General features: G+C 52.4%; 1 protein-coding gene across 5 annotated transcripts in view; it reads right to left on the bottom strand.

The window, feature by feature from the left end:
• Positions 1-19,520, bottom strand: part of traf7 (TNF receptor-associated factor 7) — a 107,382-nt gene that overhangs the window by 65,768 nt on the left and 22,094 nt on the right. The window contains exon 1 of one of the 5 annotated variants that reach the window (XM_072481596.1): positions 12,948-13,113. The exons of the other annotated variants lie outside the window; for them this stretch is intronic. The gene's annotated coding sequence lies outside the window, so the exon portion shown is untranslated. Of the gene's footprint in view, positions 1-12,947; positions 13,114-19,520 lie in introns of those variants that run through there. 5 annotated transcript variants of the gene reach the window in all.

The raw sequence follows: 19,520 nt of genomic DNA, 5'->3' as shown, positions 1-19,520 counted from the left end.
ACCAGGTAAATTAAAGAAAGCTGGAGACGTGTCTATGAGAACACAAATTAGACCCAAATCAAAGTCAAAATTGTGAGCTGGGGACACAATTTGATAATAATAAAACTATAAAAATGACAGGAATCAAAAGTCACACTATGCTGAAATCAAAGCATTTTTGAACATCACAAAGGAAACAATGTAATCAGAGATCTATGAGCTGAGGTCATGCTCAAAATGAATACTTAGTCGTGTTAGAAAAATTCAGATTAAAGGTACCTTTTACAATCCAAGTGAAATAAAAGTTACTTTACAATAAAGTCATAAAAACTTAATAACTGCTCGAAGGGAGATATAAACCCTGAGAAAGGGGACGGTAGGCAGAGAAGCAGAGAAGGAACAAGAGAAGCAAGAAGAGTCAGCTCGGTCATGGGAAAGGGACAGAGCAAAGCAGCCGAGCTAAAACAGCTAATACATCTAAAGAAGACCAGGGGCGGGATTCTCCGGGAATCGGCGGGGCGGGCAGAAAGGCGCAGTGGAGTGGTGGGAACCACTCCGGCGTCGGGCCGCCCCAAAGGTGCAGAATCCTCCGCACCTTCAGGGGTTAGGCCGGCGCTGGAGCGGTTTGCGCCCCGCCAGCTGGCGTGGAAGGCCTTTGGCGCTGCGCCAGCCGGGGCCGATGGGACTCCGCTGGCCAGCGTGGGTTTGCGCATGTGCACATGGAGTCATTTCCGCACCGGGAATGGCGGATGACCACGGCCTCCGGTGCGGAAGGAATAGAGTGCCCCCACGGCACAGGCCAGCCCGAGGATCGGTGGGCCCCGACCACGGGTCAGGCCATCATGGGGGCACATCCCGGTGCCAGAACGCCCCGCGACCCCCAATAACCCCGGAGGCCACCCGCGCCACCGATAAGGGATCAACTCCAGTTTACGCCGGCGGGACCTGCTACAGGTGGGCGGGACTTCAGTCCATCGCGGGACAGAGAACTCGGGCGGCCCCGGGGCCCATTACGATGCACCGGACCCCGCCATTCTCCGGGGCGGGCGGCGCGACTCACGCCACGCCGGTTTTTGGGTTGGTGGGAGAAATCGGAGGCCGGCGGGGCCGGGATTCACGCCGACCCCCGGCGATTCTCCAACCCAGCGGGTGGGTCAGAGAATCCTGTCCCAGATTTTAAAAAGATTTGATTGTCAAGTTGGGCCTGAAGGTCCCTTCAACCAACCAGAAGGATCCTGAAGCAAGGGGCGGGATTCTCCGACCCCCCCGCTGGGTGGGAGAATCGCCGGAAGCTGGCGTGAATCGCGCCGCCGCCGGTCGCCAAATTCTCCGGCACCAGATATTCGGCGAGGGCGGGAATCGCACCGCGCCGGTTGGTGGCCCCCCCGCCGATTCTCCGGCCCGCGATGGGCCGAAGTCCCGCTGCTGTCAACCCACGCCAGCCGGCGTGGATTGAAACACCTTTGGGACGGCGGCGCGGGCGGGCTCCGGGGTCCTGGGGTGGGCGCGGGGCGATCTGGCCCCAGGGGGTGCCCCCACAGTGGCCTGGCCCGCGATCGGGGCCCACCGATCCGCGGGCGGGCCTGTGTCGTGGGGGCACTCTTTTCCTTCCGCCTTCGCCATGGTCTCCATCATGGCGAAGGCGGAAGAGACCCCCTCCACTGCGCATGCGCGGGGATGCCGTGAGTGGCCTCTGACGCTCCCGCGCATGCGCCACCTGGCAAAGTCAGTTTTGCGGCAGCTGGCGGGGCACCAAAGGCCTTTCCCGCTAGCTGGCGGGGCGGAAATCAGTCCGGCGCGGGCCTAGCTCCTCAAGGTAAGGGCTCGGCCGCTCAAGATGCAGAGACTTCTGCACCTTTGGGGCGGCGTGATGCCGGACTGATTCGCGCCGTTTTTGGCGCCGGTCGGCGGACATCGCGCCGATATCGGAGAATCCCGCCCAAGATCTTTTTACGTTTCTGTAAAGACAGTGATTGCATGTTTCAAAAGAAAAAATATAATAAAATAACTTAAAAGTTTTAACCTGAAACAGTGGTTATTACAAAGCCTATTTTACTTACTTAGCAACGCAGGACCCAGGAAATCGATGCTACTAAGTGGTAAGTAGGTAAAATTCTTCCCGGGGGATAACTTGAAAATGTAGTTTGACCTGAATAGCACCCACCTAAGCCTGCATAGGAGTCAGGGAGTGAGAATCTCTGTTCTCCATTTAGAATATCAAGCCTTTTTGGTATAGGGGGACTTCTAAGAATAGTGGTGAGTTTTTAACTTCAGGGTTTATGGAGAGGATGGGTATGGTGGATCCATGGCGCTGGGGGAAGGGAGTATTCCTTTTTTTCCACACCTCTATAAGGTGTATTCGAGGATTGATTACTTTGTAATGAGTCGGGAGATTTTGGTTGGGGTGGAGGGGGCAGAGTATGCGGGGATAGTTATCTCGGACCATGCACCCCACTGGCTGGATATTCGGTTCACTACGGGACGAGAGCAGAGGCTAGGGTGGAGGTTTGACTCAAGGTTGTTGGCGGATGGACGTTTTTGTGATAAGGTGCAGTTGGCGATTCGGGATTATGTGGAGTTCAATCAGAATGGGAAGGTGTCAGCAGGCATTTTTTGGGAAGCACCGAAGGCAGTGGTCCGGGGACAAATTATCTCATTTATGGTTTGTGCGAATAAGGAAAGGAGGGTGGAACATGACCGTCTAGTGAGCGAGATAGTGGAGGTGGACAGGGAATATTCAAGGATGTCTATCGAGGAGGGATTGGCGAGGAGGAAAAAGTTGCAGGGTCAATCTGACAGGCTGACAACGGGGAGGACGGTAAGGCAACTGCGTAGGGCAAGAGGGGTGCAATACGAATATGGGGAGAAGGCGAGCCGCATGCTGGCGCACCAGCTGCGGAGGCAGGCTGTGTTAGGGAAATATTAAAGATCCGGACTGGGGCTGGGGATGTGGTGTCAGAGCCAGGGAAGATAAATGAGGCATTTAGAGAATATTACCAGGGACTGTATGAGACAGACTCAGGAGGTGAGGAGGGGGACATGGGGTGGTTTCTGGACGAGCTGGTATTTCCCCAGGTGGAGGAAGCAAAGAGGCAGGCGTTGGAGGAGCCCCTGGGGCTGAGGGAGGTGCTGGATAGTATCAGGGGTATGAAGTCAGGGAAGGCCCCTGGGCCAGATGGGTACCCGGCAGAATTTTATAAGGAATTTGCGGCGGACCTGGCACCACATCCGTTGGGGGCGTTTAATGAAGCACTGGAGAAGGGGGAGTTGCCAGAGGCGATGAAGCAGGCAGTAATCACACTAATCCCAAAAATAGGGACGGATCCGGTGGAATGTGGGTTGTATAGACCCATAACACTATTGAACATGGATGTGAAAGTATTGGCTAAGTTGTTGGCGGGGAGGATGGGGGATTGTGTCCCGGGGGTGGTTGCAGACGATGAAACAGGCATCGTGAAGGGCAGGCAGCTCGCGTGTAATATAAGACGGCTGTTGAATGTGGTGATGAATCCGTCGAGAACTCTGGTACCGGAGGTGGTGGTGTCTATGGACGCGGAGAAAGCATTTGATTGGGTGGAGTGGCGGTACTTGTTCGAAGTTTTGGGAAGGTTTGGGTTTGGGCTGAGATTTGTGGCATGGGTGCGGTTGCTGTATGTGGCGCCAAGAGCGAGGGTGAGGACGAATGATATGAGCTCACAAAGCTTTGACTTACACAGGGGTATTAGGCAGCAGTGCCCGCTGTCGCCGCTGCTGTTTGCACTGGCCATAGAGCCATTGGCAATGGCTCTCAGGAGGTCGGCAGAGTGGCAGGGGATAATGAGGGGACATCTCTTTGGAGCGGAGGAGGATGAGAGGCGACTTAATAGAGGTTTATAAGATAATGAGGGGGATAGATAGAGTGGACGTTCAGAGACTATTTCCTCGGGTGGATGTAGCTGTTACAAGGGGCATAACAATAAGATTCAGGGTGGGATATATAGGAAGGATGTCCGAGGTAGGTTCTTTACTCAGAGAGTGGTTAGGGTGTGGAATGGACTGCCTGCTGTGATAGTGGAGTCAGACACTTTAGGAACTTTCAAGCGGTTATTGGATAGGCACATGGAGCACACCAGAATGACAGGGAGTGGGCTAGCTTGATCTTGGTTTCGGACAATGCTCGGCACAACATCGAGGGCCGAAGGGCCTGTTCTGTGCTGTACTGTTCTATGTTCTGGAGGGAGCATCGGGTGTCGCTCTATGCCGATGACCTCTTGCTGTATGTTTCGGATCCGTTGGAGAGTATGGGAAGGATTATGGGCCTGTTGGGGCGGTTTGGAGGGTTCTCGGGATACAAGCTGAATGTAGGGAAAACCGAATGAGGAATAGGTTTAGGTACTTGGGGATTCATGTAGCGAGGGAATGGACGGGGCTCCATAAGTGGAACTTAACGAAGCTGGTGGAGGAGGCCAGGGAGGATCTTAAGAGGTGGGATACATTGCACTCAACGTTGGCGGGGAGAGTCCAAGTGGTGAAAATGAATATTCTGCCGAGGTTCTTGTTTACCTTTCAGGCTCCCCCGATCTTTATACCAAAGGCCTTTATTCGGAAAGTGGACACAATCATCTCTGACTTTGTATGGGCAGGGAAGGTGCCGAGGGTGGGAGGACCCTGCTACAGAGGGGGTTGGCGTTGCCAAACTTGCTTCATTATTATTGGGCGGCGAATGTGGACAAGGTGCGGCGGTGGTGGGAAGGAGAAGCGGTAGAGTGGGTAGGATGGAGGAGGAATCTTGTAAGGGGTCTAGTTTGAGGGCTATGATGACAGCAGCATTGCCAATGGCTCTGAGTAGGTATTTAGGGAGCCCAGTGGTGCAGTCCACGGTGAAGATATGAAATCAGCTGAGGAGGCATTTTAGGGTGAAAGGAATGTCGGTGCTAACGCCGCAGTGCGAGAATCATCGGTTTGAGTCGGGGGGGATGGATAGTGTATACAGGAGGTGGACGGAAGTGGGGCTGGTCAAGGTGAGGGATTTGTATTTGGAGGAAGGGTTCGCCAGTCTGGAGGAGCTAATGAAGAAGGTAGAGCTGCCGAGGGGTAGTGAGTTCAGGTATCTACAGGTTAGGGACTTTGCACAAAAGGTCTGTAAGGGGTTCCTTAGATTGCCGGGATACACCCTGCTGGAGCAACTGCTGCTTCCGGATGTGGAAGAGGAGGGAAGAATTGGGGATATATATAAGTGGCTGGAGGAGCAGGGAGGCGAGCGAGTGGTGAAGATCAAGGAGAAATGGGAAGCGGAGTTGGGAATGGAGATCAATTGGGGAGTATGAAGTGAGGCACTGAAAAGGGTAAACGGGACCTCCTCTTGTACAAGGACAAGCCCGATACAGTTTAAGGTGGTGCACAGGGTGAATATGACTCAGGCGAGAATGAGTGGGTTCTTTCAGGGGCTAGCAGATGAGTGTGAGAGGTGTAGACGGGGGCCAGCGAATCATGCGCACATGTTTTGGGGTTGTGAAAAATTGGGAAGATTCTGGGTGGGAGTGTTCGCGGTTTTAGCCAGGGTAGTGCAGGCGGAGGTGGACCTGGACCCTTTGGTGGCGATATTTGGGGTTTCAGAGAAGCCAGAGCTCATGGAGAGGAGGAAGGCCGATGTTTTGGCCTTCGCCTCGCTGATTGCACGGCGAAGAATTTTGTTGGAGTGGTGGTCGGCATCGCCACCGGGGGTAGCAGCATGGTTGGGTGACCTGTATGACTTCCTGCGGTTAGAGAAGATAAAGTATGAGTTAAGGGGCTCAGCAGGGGAGTTTGAGAAAAGGTGGGGGGAAGAGGAGGGAAGAATTGGGGATATATATAAGTGGCTGGAGGAGCAGGGAGGCGAGCGAGTGGTGAAGATCAAGGAGAAATGGGAAGCGGAGTTGGGAATGGAGATCAATTGGGGAGTATGAAGTGAGGCACTGAAAAGGGTAAACGGGACCTCCTCTTGTACAAGGACAAGCCCGATACAGTTTAAGGTGGTGCACAGGGTGAATATGACTCAGGCGAGAATGAGTGGGTTCTTTCAGGGGCTAGCAGATGAGTGTGAGAGGTGTAGACGGGGGCCAGCGAATCATGCGCACATGTTTTGGGGTTGTGAAAAATTGGGAAGATTCTGGGTGGGAGTGTTCGCGGTTTTAGCCAGGGTAGTGCAGGCGGAGGTGGACCTGGACCCTTTGGTGGCGATATTTGGGGTTTCAGAGAAGCCAGAGCTCATGGAGAGGAGGAAGGCCGATGTTTTGGCCTTCGCCTCGCTGATTGCACGGCGAAGAATTTTGTTGGAGTGGTGGTCGGCATCGCCACCGGGGGTAGCAGCATGGTTGGGTGACCTGTATGACTTCCTGCGGTTAGAGAAGATAAAGTATGAGTTAAGGGGCTCAGCAGGGGAGTTTGAGAAAAGGTGGGGGATGTTTGTGACCGTGATTGAGGAGATATTCATCGCGCCGGGGGGGGGGTAACATGCCAAAGACAGCCTTGTTAAAAATCAGCACCTTGTGGTTTGATTGAGAGTTGCAGTTCACAAGCATCACTTACAGCTGGTTGCTCTCACCTAGGCCTCCAAAGCATCAAGAGTTTTGTTTCTTTAGCTGGCGGGGGGGGGGGGGGGGGGGGGGGGGAGGAGGCACACCATGGAAGACAGGCAGAAACAACTGAAATGTTTTTCTTCAAGTTACATTTGAGCTCAGAGAAACAAGATGTAGCCTGACCATATCAGAAATATGAGCCAGTATCAAAATCAAGCAGACCTAGGTTTATACAATTCAAGGATGGTAGGTATGGCCTGTCCTTGATTAATAGTGTACATTCATTTACTCGCTGGATTTTCATAATTTACCAGAATAAAAGTTATTGCTGTGGTAACAAGTGTTTTATTTTGCCAAAATTAAAGGAATAAAATAAAAAATGTAAGGTTAATGTTCTTTAATTCACAGTCCTGATGAAATCAGCCTCGTGAGCAAGCTAAAGCATCCAGAAATTATATGATTATTTTAATTTAAAAATTTGCAGCTAGTGTGCGACCATCAATACGTTTACGGCAACAGACACATCAAAACTATCGCAATTCCGCACACGACTGTAAATCAAACAAATTTATGACTGATAAAAGTGCTAATCTCAGCCAAATTTCCATTGATTAAATGTTACGAATTGAATTAAGTTGCTTGTTAACTGTCACGAAGGATGAGCAATCGGAAAAATGTGAACAAAATGGCTCATTCCCTCCCCTGTCCAGTATCAATTGCATTTGTCAGAGGTGAGCAAGATTATGACAGGTTTGGATACGGTAGACAAAAAAAATCTGTTCCCATTAACTAATGGTACAAGGACTAGGGGTTACAGATTTAAGGATTTAGGTAAAGAGGCATTTGGGTTGGGAGATGTGACAAAGAACTTCTGCGGGTTTCTCTGGTCCGCCCGCTGTGTGTTCCAAGACGGCAGGTCCTCACCGTCCGAGGGATTCTCCGTCTGGCCATCTGACAATGGGATTTCCCTTTGTGGCCACATCATGCCGCCAGAAAACCCACCGGGAAACGGTGCGTTACCAGCAGAACGGAGAAACCCGCCCCTTTTCTTTCAAAGTAACGAGTGGTCATGACCTGGAATCCACTGCCTATGTGAGTGCGGAAGCAAAGAGGATGAATAATTTAAAAAGGAAATTTGATGAGCACTTGAGGAAAATAAACTTGCAGGGCCAGGATGACAGAGTGAGAGTGGAGCAGATTGGATTGCTCTACAGAGTGCTGGCATGGAATCCAGGGGCCAAATGCCCTCCTCCATGCTAGCATGCGATTGTATGACTAAGCAGCAAATAATGAGCAAGCAAATTGCTCAAATAATTTCCTCAGACATTGTTAGCTGCCCTTTCTCTTCCCTCAAGTGACAGCATTCAAATACAAATAATATGACACAAAAAGAAAAGATTAAAAGGGGATAAGAAAAATTATCCATGAAAATGCTGAATGAATGTTAGAACCATCTCCGGGAAGTTAACCCTCCCCAGTAAGTACCAAAAGTTCCACCTGAGCTTGGGTGCTGAGTTCTCTGCTGATTGATGACAAAAGTAAAGTAAAAAGTAAGTGACGCTAAAATACCAGTGCACCAAACCAGCCCATGGCACATGGCCACTAGGTAAAAAGTGAGGCATTCTAAGTTGATGTGGCAGGCTCTTTTTCATTAAATGAAAGGTTTGATGACTAATAAAATGACTAATAAAAACAGGGTCCTAAATTCTCCACTTCCCACCACCAGGAGTAATAATTACGATTAGCGCACAATGGAAAAACAGAGCAGAGAACATAGTGCAGGAGGAGGCCATTCGGCCCATCGAGTCTGCACCAGCCCACTTACGCCCTCACTTCCACCCTATCCCCGTAACCCAATAACCCCATCTAACCTTTTTTGGACACAAAGGGCAATTTTAGCATGTCCAATCCACCTAACCTGCATGTCTTTGGACTGTGGGAGGAAACCGGAGCATCGGAGGAACCCCACGCAGACACGGGGAGAACGTGCAGACTCTGCACAGACAGTGACCCAGCGGGGAATCGAACTTGGGACACTGGCGCTGTGAAGCCACGGTGCTAACCACTGTGCTACCATGCTGCCCAAACTCGTGATTTGCGCCCCGTGACGATTCCATCACCATGCACCATTCCCCCGCTGGCAGCGTTATCGAAGTTTGTGCCCCGTGCTGGAGGATTCATGCAAAACTGTTATTTGCATAGATTTAAACCTCATTAACGGGTTGGACACCATGCTCCACGCCTCCGCGATGCCCTGCCCCGCTTTTGCGGAAATCACATGGGCAGGAACAGCTACAGGTATTTACAAGCAGGGCCTGGGCACCATGGCTGTTGAGGGGGAGCGGGAGGCTACAAAAGGTCGCCTAAACTCTCAAAGATTGTCAGACTTGCTGGGGAGTGGTTGACTGGGTCGGGTCATTAGCGGGGATCGACTTGGCGCCAAGTCTGTTGACTCGGGGTGTCCCCCTCTGGTTCGGGGTGGCCTGGCTCAGACCACCACTGCTGAAGTATGTGGATTTAAAACGCACCCTTTTGGTGCTACTTACAGGCTCCTGGTTGTTCACACTGCCGAATGTTCAAGGCGTTATGAAAATGGTCAGAGAGCTTCTGGTGATGTGGAAGTACACCTAGGCCTCCCCCTCTGGAAACCCTCAAACCCCAGCAATATCATCAAGGGGATGGGTGTGCCCATGCTGAATCACTGACCCACAAGGTATTGGCACTCCTCAGAAGAACTGGCCCCCTGCAGAGGAAGTAGGGTATTAGTAGAATTCGCCCCATACAATGGACTTTGAAACCATCCCTGGTACTCTGCCCCGGTCTCACCAGTGGACCCCCCCCCCCCACCCCCTCAGAGTTAAGCGTTGTTGTCTCCTAGTGATTCCGACCTTGGGTGAATGTCTGGGTGGAGTTTGCATATTCTCCCCGTGTCTGCGTGGGTTTCCTCCCACAAAGACGGGCAGTTTAGGTGGACTGACCATGCTCAATTGCCCCTTAATGTCCAGAGGTTGGATGGGGTTGCGGGGATGGGGAGGGAGAGTGGGCCTAGGTAGGTATACAGTTTCTCAAGACAGTCTTTATAACCTTCTGCTCTGACAAAGCTTTTGGTCACCTTATATGGCACACTTCTGCCTTATAATGCATCTGTGAAGAGCATTGGGATGAATTACGTAAAAGACACTTTCTAAGTTATAGTTTTTGAAGCATAGTCGTCGGACTTATTAAAGTGTTGATTTCTTTACAGGCAGAGAAGGTTACTGGAACCATGCTGTAATGAAAAAGGTCAAATTTCAAAACATCTCAGTGCGATAAAACGTTCAAATTTCAACAAAAACCACACAAAAAGATTCTATAGATGGTTCATCGATAATCACGATGCTTTTGACAATAAACCCCACTTTTGTTCATTTCATTACTAACTTGTTTTTCTGTCTAGTTGTCAGGTTAAGCTTGTGGTTTAGTCTCTTAGGAACCATATCCCCCACCCCTTACACCATGTGTTAACTGCATTAATTTCATGTAGTCACTTGTACGCATATTAGATGAGTAATTAACTTTCAAAGAAAATCCCTAGTCTGATTTTACCTTGCTGCTGTTGTTTGCTACATTTCTTAATAAAATAAGACCAATTACTCAGTTTCACTTCAAAATGCAGAACTTAGGATTGCAGCAGATATTCTATAAACAGTAGTGTGCATCATTTTGAGTCACAGATAAAAGTGAATCGATTACAGCTTAATTATTCAATACTATAAAATGGCACACAGTTCAGAAAGTCAAAAACCTGGATTTAAGGCAGGTAATGCAAGGCAATACCAGAAAACGGACAACCACCAGTGTCATTCTGAATACAATATATCCTCTTGGGCGTTTGCTAAAAAAAAAACCTCACATTCAGGCCATTCAGCCACTCTCTGGAAGCACATGGGAAAATGGGTAAAGCTGAATAGAAGCTGCATTCATCCCCAAGTCCTGGTTTTGTAAACACTGGGATCCTATTCAAAATCTCTACACAACTTTTGCTTTTTGGGTCAGGAAGTTGAAAACATAAGTAACTGAAAGATGGAAGTTAGTACGTAACCAAAAAGATCGTTTTTGTTTGTCATTTCACACACCAGGCAACCTTTCAGTGCGATTAAAATTGGCTGTTTCAAAGACAATTCTTAGCAGTTTCCATTCCAGATTAAGAGTCCCGCAAACTAATTTCACTATAAATCTTAACAGCTGACTTGGATTATTTTATCCCTTCAATCTTAATTAAATTCAAACCCAGAGATGAATGACGCATTGCACCACCCAGTAAGACAAATTAAATATTTTCAAATGAACAAAAGCAAGTTAGCACAGGTAAGGTGAGACAATTATATATTGCAAGCTACAGCACATAGCTTTGAGAATCCTCCCCCTGCTTTCAGAGTGCTTATTTGATTTTGATTGGTGGGGAGGAATATTTTTGCGCTAGCTCCTTGGGCTGGATTTCACAGGTCTGCACGGTCCCTGTTCTGCCTCCAATTAAATGCTGGGTACACAGTGCAGAAGGAAGCCATTTGGCCCAACGAATCTGCACCGACCCTTCGAAGGACCACCCCACCTAGGACCAATTCCTCGCAATTTCCTACAACCCCACCCTAAGGGGCAATTTATCATGACCAATCCACCTAACCGGCACATCTTTGGGCTGTGGTAGGAAACCGGAGCACCCGAAGGAAACCCACGTAACACGGCGAGAAAGTGCAAACTCCACAGTCACCCGAAGCCGGAATTGAACCCAGGTTTCTGGCGCTGTGAGGCAGCAGTGCTAACCACTGTGCAGCAGTCTAAGGCAAGACTGCTGCCTCTATCCCGTGCGGCAGTAATGCCTTAGAGAGCAGACAGTCAATTCAATGGACAGCAACTCTGTCGTCCCAGCAACCCTTGCCGACAGTGGTGGCCACTGCTGGGTAACTCCATGCTGAGGAGCCCAGGAAAGTCTGAGTTTTGGGGTCTCAGTGAGGGGGCCGGATTCAAGACTATTGGTAGGGTTATAGGGAGAATGACCCATTCCCCTTGCCCAACACCAGCCTGTGCAACTAAAGCCTCCAGAAAAAATTGGAATTTCTAAAGCCTTTCTCTTCCACTGGCCAAGCAAAATCTACCCCTCACTGATGCTTTTGCAAAAGCAGTGAAAAGTTTATCCCTTGTACCCACAGCAAAGCTTTCAAACTTTACTGTTTGGAGGACCTGCTTTAAGTACTGACACACATCAACAGACCCCCAAATCTCAACTTCTGAAATACATTTGGCAACAACGCAAAGGAAACAGTACTATCACCGTATAAACTTTATTCATTAATACTATATGGAAGCTGAAATAATGCACTGGTAAGTTGACAGGTATAGTAAAACAGCAGCCTGAGCACTTTAAGGACTTTGTACTTTAGGCACTCCAGTCTACAATTGTACTAATATACTCATTGAATACTCAAATCTCCCTGGTCTTAGCACTGGCTTGCTAAATCAGGTTTTTTGCTCTACTCCTCAATTCCTTACTCAGAATTCCAAAATTCCAGTTAAAATCAAAAGGAGAAGCAAAATAAAGAACAGCAGCAAATTAAATGGATCAAGTCTGCTCCGAAGTATTACAAAACAGAATGAAACTAAATGATGTGATGCAATCCCCACAATGTGGGGAAATGACCTCAGTCTTTAACTGTTTAGATTGAATTGGAAGCAGAAGGTCACAGAATATCCAGATTTAAAAGCAATGGAAATAAAATGCATACTTTTCAGATTGACCAGTAACACTCAGTTTACCCTGAACTATAAAACCTGATTCTGGAAGAAAGTTCGACCAGGAAAGTTAGCCCATGTTGTTGGGCTAATCAGAAAATAAAATAAAATGTCTTAGAAGCTGGTCATTTTTTTCCCCTTTGAGTATTGCAGTCTGATGCAACATTACAAAAAGAGGAAGTGTAGTGCAGAGGAAAAATGTAAAACAAGTCAACTTGCTGGAAAAACGTATAGCTGACCGACTAATTACAAATTAAAAAAAAATAAAATTTAGAGTACCCAATTTTCCAATTAAGGGGCAATTTAGCATGTCCAATCCACCTCCCCTGCACATCTTTTTGGGTTGTGGGGTCAAAATCCACACAAACATGGGGAGAATGTGCAAACTCCACACGGACAGTGGCCCAGAGCCAGGATCGAACCTGGGACCTCGATGCCGTGAGACTCCAGTGCTACTCACTGCGCCACCGTGCTGCCCCAACCAATTACAAATTAATCATGCTTTCAAAAATGGACATTTAAAAAAGACACAGCACAGCAGATTTTGGCCCTTAATTTCCCAGAACAAAAGCCTGTTTGCACAAGAGTTCTGAAATCAATACTCAGGTTCTCTTGCCTCACTCTTCTGCAACACAAGCCAGCACATGATTAAAATCATATTACCTGCAGCTCAGAAATCCACATTACCACTTGATGCTTTATAAAAAAAAACATACAATGCAAAAGTGTGCTTTTAAACAAAAGGGGCTACAAAATAAAAACAAAGTCTTGACTGCAAAGCAATGTCTTCTTCTAGTCTTCAGCAGGTTTCAGAAGCAGTCAGCTTGCAAATGATGCACACAGAAAGGCATTCAGCTGACAGTATGTTATGCAAATGAAACTGGAAAACCCCAGACCTAGGCCAATAGGGTTGTTTGGCAGACACAAAAGGTTACACCACTGTAGGCTTGACTCACACCATCACAGAAACTCCAGAGGACATAGTACCACTTTAGCAAAGGGTAATCTGGCAATAATTAAAACATTGGGGCGTCACGGTTAGCACTGCTGCATCACGGTGTAAAGGACCCAGGTCCAATCCCAACCCTGGGTCATTGTCCGTGTGGAGTTTGCACGGGTCTCAGCCCAAATATGTGTAGACTAGGTGGATTGGCTACTCTAAAATTGCCCCTTAATTGGGGAAAAAAAAGAATTGGGTACACTAAATTTATATTTTTTAAAATTAAAACGGTCTCTTATTTAAAAAGAAAATGCTGGAAAGCTGATTCTCTTCACAGTAATTTTATTGCAGTGTTTATGTAAGCCTACTTGTGATAATAATAATGATTATTTTTACACTCACTGCCCTTCCTCACACACACTCACTGCCCTCCCTCACACACACTCATTGCCCTCCCTCACACACACTCACTGCCCTCCCTCACACACACTCACTTCCCTTCCTCACACACACTCACTGCCCTCCTTCACACACACTCACTGCCCTCCCTCACACACACTCACTGCCCTCCCACACACACACTCACTGCCCTCCCACACACACACTCACTGCCCTCCCTCACACACACTCACTGCCCTCCCTAAATCACACTCACTGCCCTTCCTCACACACACACTGCCCTCCCTAACACACACTCACTGCCCTTCCTCACACACTCACTGCCCTCCCTCACACGTACTCACTGCCCTCCCTCACACAAACTACCCTTCCTCACACACACACACTGCCCTTCCTCACACACACTGCCCTTCCTCACACACACACTGCCTCCCTCACACACACACTGCCTCCCTCACACACACACTGCCTCCCTCACACACTGCCTCCCTCACACACTCACTGCCCTCCCTCACACACACTCACTGCCCTCCCTCACACTCACTGCCCACCCTCACACTCACTGCCGTCCCTCACACTCACTGCACTCCCTCACACTCACTGCCCTCCCTCACACTCACTGCCCTCCCTCACACTCACTGCCCTCCCTCACACTCACTGCCCTCCCTCACACTCACTGCCCTCCCTCACACACACTCACTGCCCTCCCTCACACACACTCACTGCCCTCCCTCACACACACTCACTGCCCTCCCTCACACACACTCACTGCCCTCCCTCACACACACTCACTTCCCGCCCTCACACACTCACTGCCCGCCCTCACACACTCACTGCCCGCCCTCACACACACTCACTGCCCTCCCTCACACACTCACTGCCCTCCCTAACACACTCACTGCTCTCCCTCACACACACTCACTGCCCTCCCTCACACTCACTGCCCACCCTCACACTCACTGCCCTCCCTCACACTCACTGCCCTCCCTCACACTCACTGCCCTCCCTCACACTCACTGCCCTCCCTCACACACACTCACTGCCCTCCCTCACACACACTCACTGCCCTCCCTCACACACACTCACTGCCCTCCCTCACACACACTCACTGCCCTCCCTCACACACACTCACTGCCCTCCCTCACACACACTCACTGCCCTCCCTCACACACACTCACTGCCCTCCCTCACACACACTCACTGCCCTCCCTCACACACACTCACTGCCCTCCCTCACACTCACTGCCCTCCCTCACACACACTCACTGCCCTCCCTCACACACACTCACTGCCCTCCCTCACACACACTGCCCTCCGTCACACACACTCACTGCCCTCCCTCACACACACTCACTGCCCTCCCTCACACACACTCACTGCCCTCCCTCACACTCACTCACTGCCCTCCCTCACACACACTCACTGCCCTCCCTCACACTCACTGCCCTCCCTCACACTCACTGCCCTCCCTCACACTCACTGCCCTCCCTCACACTCACTGACCTCTCTCACACTCACTGCCATCCCTCACACACTCACTGCCCTCCCTAACACACTCACTGCTCTCCCTCACACACACTCACTGCCCTCCCTCAAACTCACTGCCCTCCCTCACACACACTCACTGCCCTCCCACACACACACTCACTGCCCTCCCTCACACTCACTGCCCTCCCTCACACTCACTGCCCTCCCTCACACTCACTGCCCTCCCTCACACTCACTGCCCTCCCTCACACTCACTGCCCTCCCTCACACTCACTGCCCTCCCTCACACTCACTGCCCTCCCTCACACTCACTGCCCTCCCTCACACTCACTGCCCTCCCTCACACTCACTGCCCTCCCTCACACTCACTGCCCTCCCTCACACTCACTGCCCTCCCTCACACTCACTGACCTCCCTCACACTCACTGCCCTCCCTCACACACACTTACTGCCCTCCCTCACACTCACTGCCCTCCCACACACACTCACTGCCCTCCCACACACACTCACTGCCCTCCCTCACACACACTCACTGCCCTCCCTCACACACACTCACTGCCCTCCCTCACACACACTCACTGCCCTCCCTCACACACACTCACTGCCCTCCCTCACACACACTCACTGCCCTCCCTCACACACACTCACTGCCCTCCCTCACACTCATTCACTGCCCTCCCTCACACACACTCACTGCCCTCCCTCACACTCACTGCCCTCCCTCACACTCACTGCCCTCCCTCACACTCACTGACCTCTCTCACACTCACTGCCCTCCCTCACACACTCACTGCCCTCCCTAACACACTCACTGCTCTCCCTCACACACACTCACTGCCCTCCCTCAAACTCACTGCCCTCCCTCACACACACTCACTGCCCTCCCACACACACACTCACTGCCCTCCCACACACACACTCACTGCCCTCCCTCACACTCACTGCCCTCCCTCACACTCACTGCCCTCCCTCACACTCACTGCCCTCCCTCACACTCACTGCCCTCCCTCACACTCACTGCCCTCCCTCACACACACTCACTGCCCTCCCTCACACACACTGCCCTCCCTCACACACACTGCCCTCCCTCACACACACTGCCCTCCCTCACACACACTGCCCTCCCTCACACACACTCACTGCCCTCCCTCACACACACTCACTGCCCTCCCTCACACACACTCACTGCCCTCCCTCACACACACTCACTGCCCTCCCTCACACTCACTGCCCTCCCTCACACTCACTGCCCTCCCTCACACTCACTGCCCTCCCTCACACTCACTGCCCTCCCTCACACTCACTGCCCTCCCTCACACTCACTGCCCTCCCTCACACTCACTGCCCTCCCTCACACTCACTGCCCTCCCTCACACTCACTGCCCTCCCTCACACTCACTGCCCTCCCTCACACTCACTGCCCTCCCTCACACTCACTGCCCTCCCTCACACTCACTGCCCTCCCTCACACTCACTGCCCTCCCTCACACTCACTGCCCTCCCTCACACTCACTGCCCTCCCTCACACTCACTGCCCTCCCTCACACTCACTGCCCTCCCTCACACACACTGCCCTCCCTCACACACACTGCCCTCCCTCACACACACTGCCCTCCCTCACACACACTGCCCTCCCTCACACACACTGCCCTCCCTCTCACACACTGCCCTCCCTAACACACACTGCCCTCCCTCACACACACTGCCCTCCCTCACACACACTCACTGCCCTCCCTCACACACACTCACTGCCCTCCCTCACACACACTCACTGCCCTCACTCACACACACTCACTGAGCTCCCTCACACACACTCACTGCCCTCCCTCACGCACCCTCACTGCCCTCCCTCACACACACTCACTGCCCTCCCTCACACACACTCACTGCCCTCCCTCACACACACTCACTGCCCTCCCTCACACACTGCCCTCCTTCACACACTGCCCTCCCTCACACTGCCCTCCCTCACACACTGCCCTCCCTCACACACTGCCCTCCCTCACACACTGCCCTCCCTCACACACTGCTCTCCCTCACACACTGCCCTCCCTCACACACACTCACTGCCCTCCCTCATACACACTCACTGCCCTCCCTCATACACACTCACTGCCCTCCCTCATACACACTCACTGCCCTTCCTCACACATACTCACTGCCCTCCCTCACACACGCTCACTGCCCTCCCTCACACCCGCTCACTGCCCTCCCTCACACACGCTCACTGCCCTCCGTCACACACGCTCACTGCCCTCCGTCACACACGCTCACTGCCCTCCCTCACACACACTCACTGCCCTCCCTCACATACACTCACTGCCCTCCCTCACATACACTCACTGCCCTCCCTCACATACGCTCACTGCCCTCCCTCACACACGCTCACTGCCCTCCCTCACACACGCTCACTGCCCTCCCTCACACACGCTCACTGCCCTCCCTCACACACGCTCACTGCCCTCCCTCACACACGCTCACTGCCCTCCCTCACACACGCTCACTGCCCTCCCTCACACACGCTCACTGCCCTCCCTCACACACGCTCACTGCACTCCCTCACACACGCTCACTGCCCTCCCTCACACACGCTCACTGCCCTCCCTCACACACACTCACTGCCCTCCCTCACACACACTCACTGCCCTCCCTCACACACACTCACTGCCCTCCCTCACACACACTCACTGCCCTCCCTCACACACACTCACTGCCCTCCCTCACACTCACTGCCTTCCCTCACACACTGCCCTTCCTCACACACACTGCCCTCCCTCACACACTCACTGCCCTCCCTCACACACTGCCCTCCCTCACACACACTCACTGCCCTCCCTCACACACACTCACTGCCCTCCCTCACACACTGCCCTCACTCACACACACTCACTGCCCTCCCTCACACTGCCCTCCCTCACACACACTCACTGCCCTCCCTCACACACGCTCACTGCCCTCCCTCACACTCACTGCCCTCCCTCACACACGCTCACTGCCCTCCCTCACACACGCTCACTGCCCTCCCTCACACACGCTCACTGCCCTCCCTCACACACGCTCACTGCCCTCCCTCACACACGCTCACTGCCCTCCCTCACACACACTCACTGCCCTCCCACACACACACTCACTGCCCTCCCACACACACACTCACTGCCCTCCCACACACACACTCACTGCCCTCCCACATCACACACTCACTGCCCTCCCACACACACTCACTGCCCTCCCTCACACACACTCACTGCCCTCCCACACACTCACTCACTGCCCTCCCTCACACACACTCACTGCCCTCCCTCACACTCACTGCCCTCCCTCACACTCACTGCCCTCCCTCACACTCACTGCCCTCCCTCACACTCACTGCCCTCCCTCACACTCACTGCCCTCCCTCACACACTCACTGCCCTCCCTAACACACTCACTGCCCTCCCTCACACACTCACTGCCCTCCCACACACACACTCACTGCCCTCCCACACACACACTCACTGCCCTCCCACACACACACTCACTGCCCTCCCACACACACACTCACTGCCCTCCCTCACACTCACTGCCCTCCCTCACACTCACTGCCCTCCCTCACACTCACTGCCCTCCCTCACACTCACTGCCCTCCCTCACACTCACTGCCCTCCCTCACACTCACTGCCCTCCCTCACACTCACTGCCCTCCCTCACTCACTGCCCTCCCTCACACTCACTGCCCTCCCTCACACTCACTGCCCTCCCTCACACTCACTGCCCTCCCTCACACTCACTGCCCTCCCTCACACTCACTGACCTCTCTCACACTCACTGACCTCTCTCACACTCACTGACCTCTCTCACACTCACTGCCCTCCCTCACACTCACTGCCCTCCCTCACACACACTTACTGCCCTCCCTCACACTCACTGCCCTCCCTCACACACACTCACTGCCCTCCCTCACACACACTGCCCTCCCTCACACACACTCACTGCCCTCCCTCACACTCACTGCCCTCCCTCACACTCACTGCCCTCCCTCACACACACTCACTGCCCTCCCTCACACTCACTGCCCTCCCTCACACTCACTGCCCTCCCTCAAACTCACTGCCCTCCCTCACACTCACTGCCCTCCCTCACACTCACTGCCCTCCCTCACACTCACTGCCCTCCCTCACACTCACTGCCCTCCCTCACACTCACTGCCCTCCCTCACACTCACTGCCCTCCCTCACACTCACTGCCCTCCCTCACACTCACTGCCCTCCCTCACACTCACTGCCCTCCCTCACACTCACTGCCGTCCCTCACACTCACTGCCCTCCCTCACACTCACTGCCCTCCCTCACACTCACTGCCGTCCCTCACACTCACTGCCCTCCCTCACACTCACTGCCCTCCCTCACACTCACTGCCCTCCCTCACAATCA

Source organism: Scyliorhinus torazame, chromosome 17, assembly GCF_047496885.1.
Source record: "Scyliorhinus torazame isolate Kashiwa2021f chromosome 17, sScyTor2.1, whole genome shotgun sequence".
NCBI classification, from domain to species: Eukaryota; Metazoa; Chordata; class Chondrichthyes; order Carcharhiniformes; family Scyliorhinidae; genus Scyliorhinus; species Scyliorhinus torazame.
Note: the sequence above shows the minus strand (reverse complement) of the source record. Positions and strands in the feature narration are given on the sequence as shown.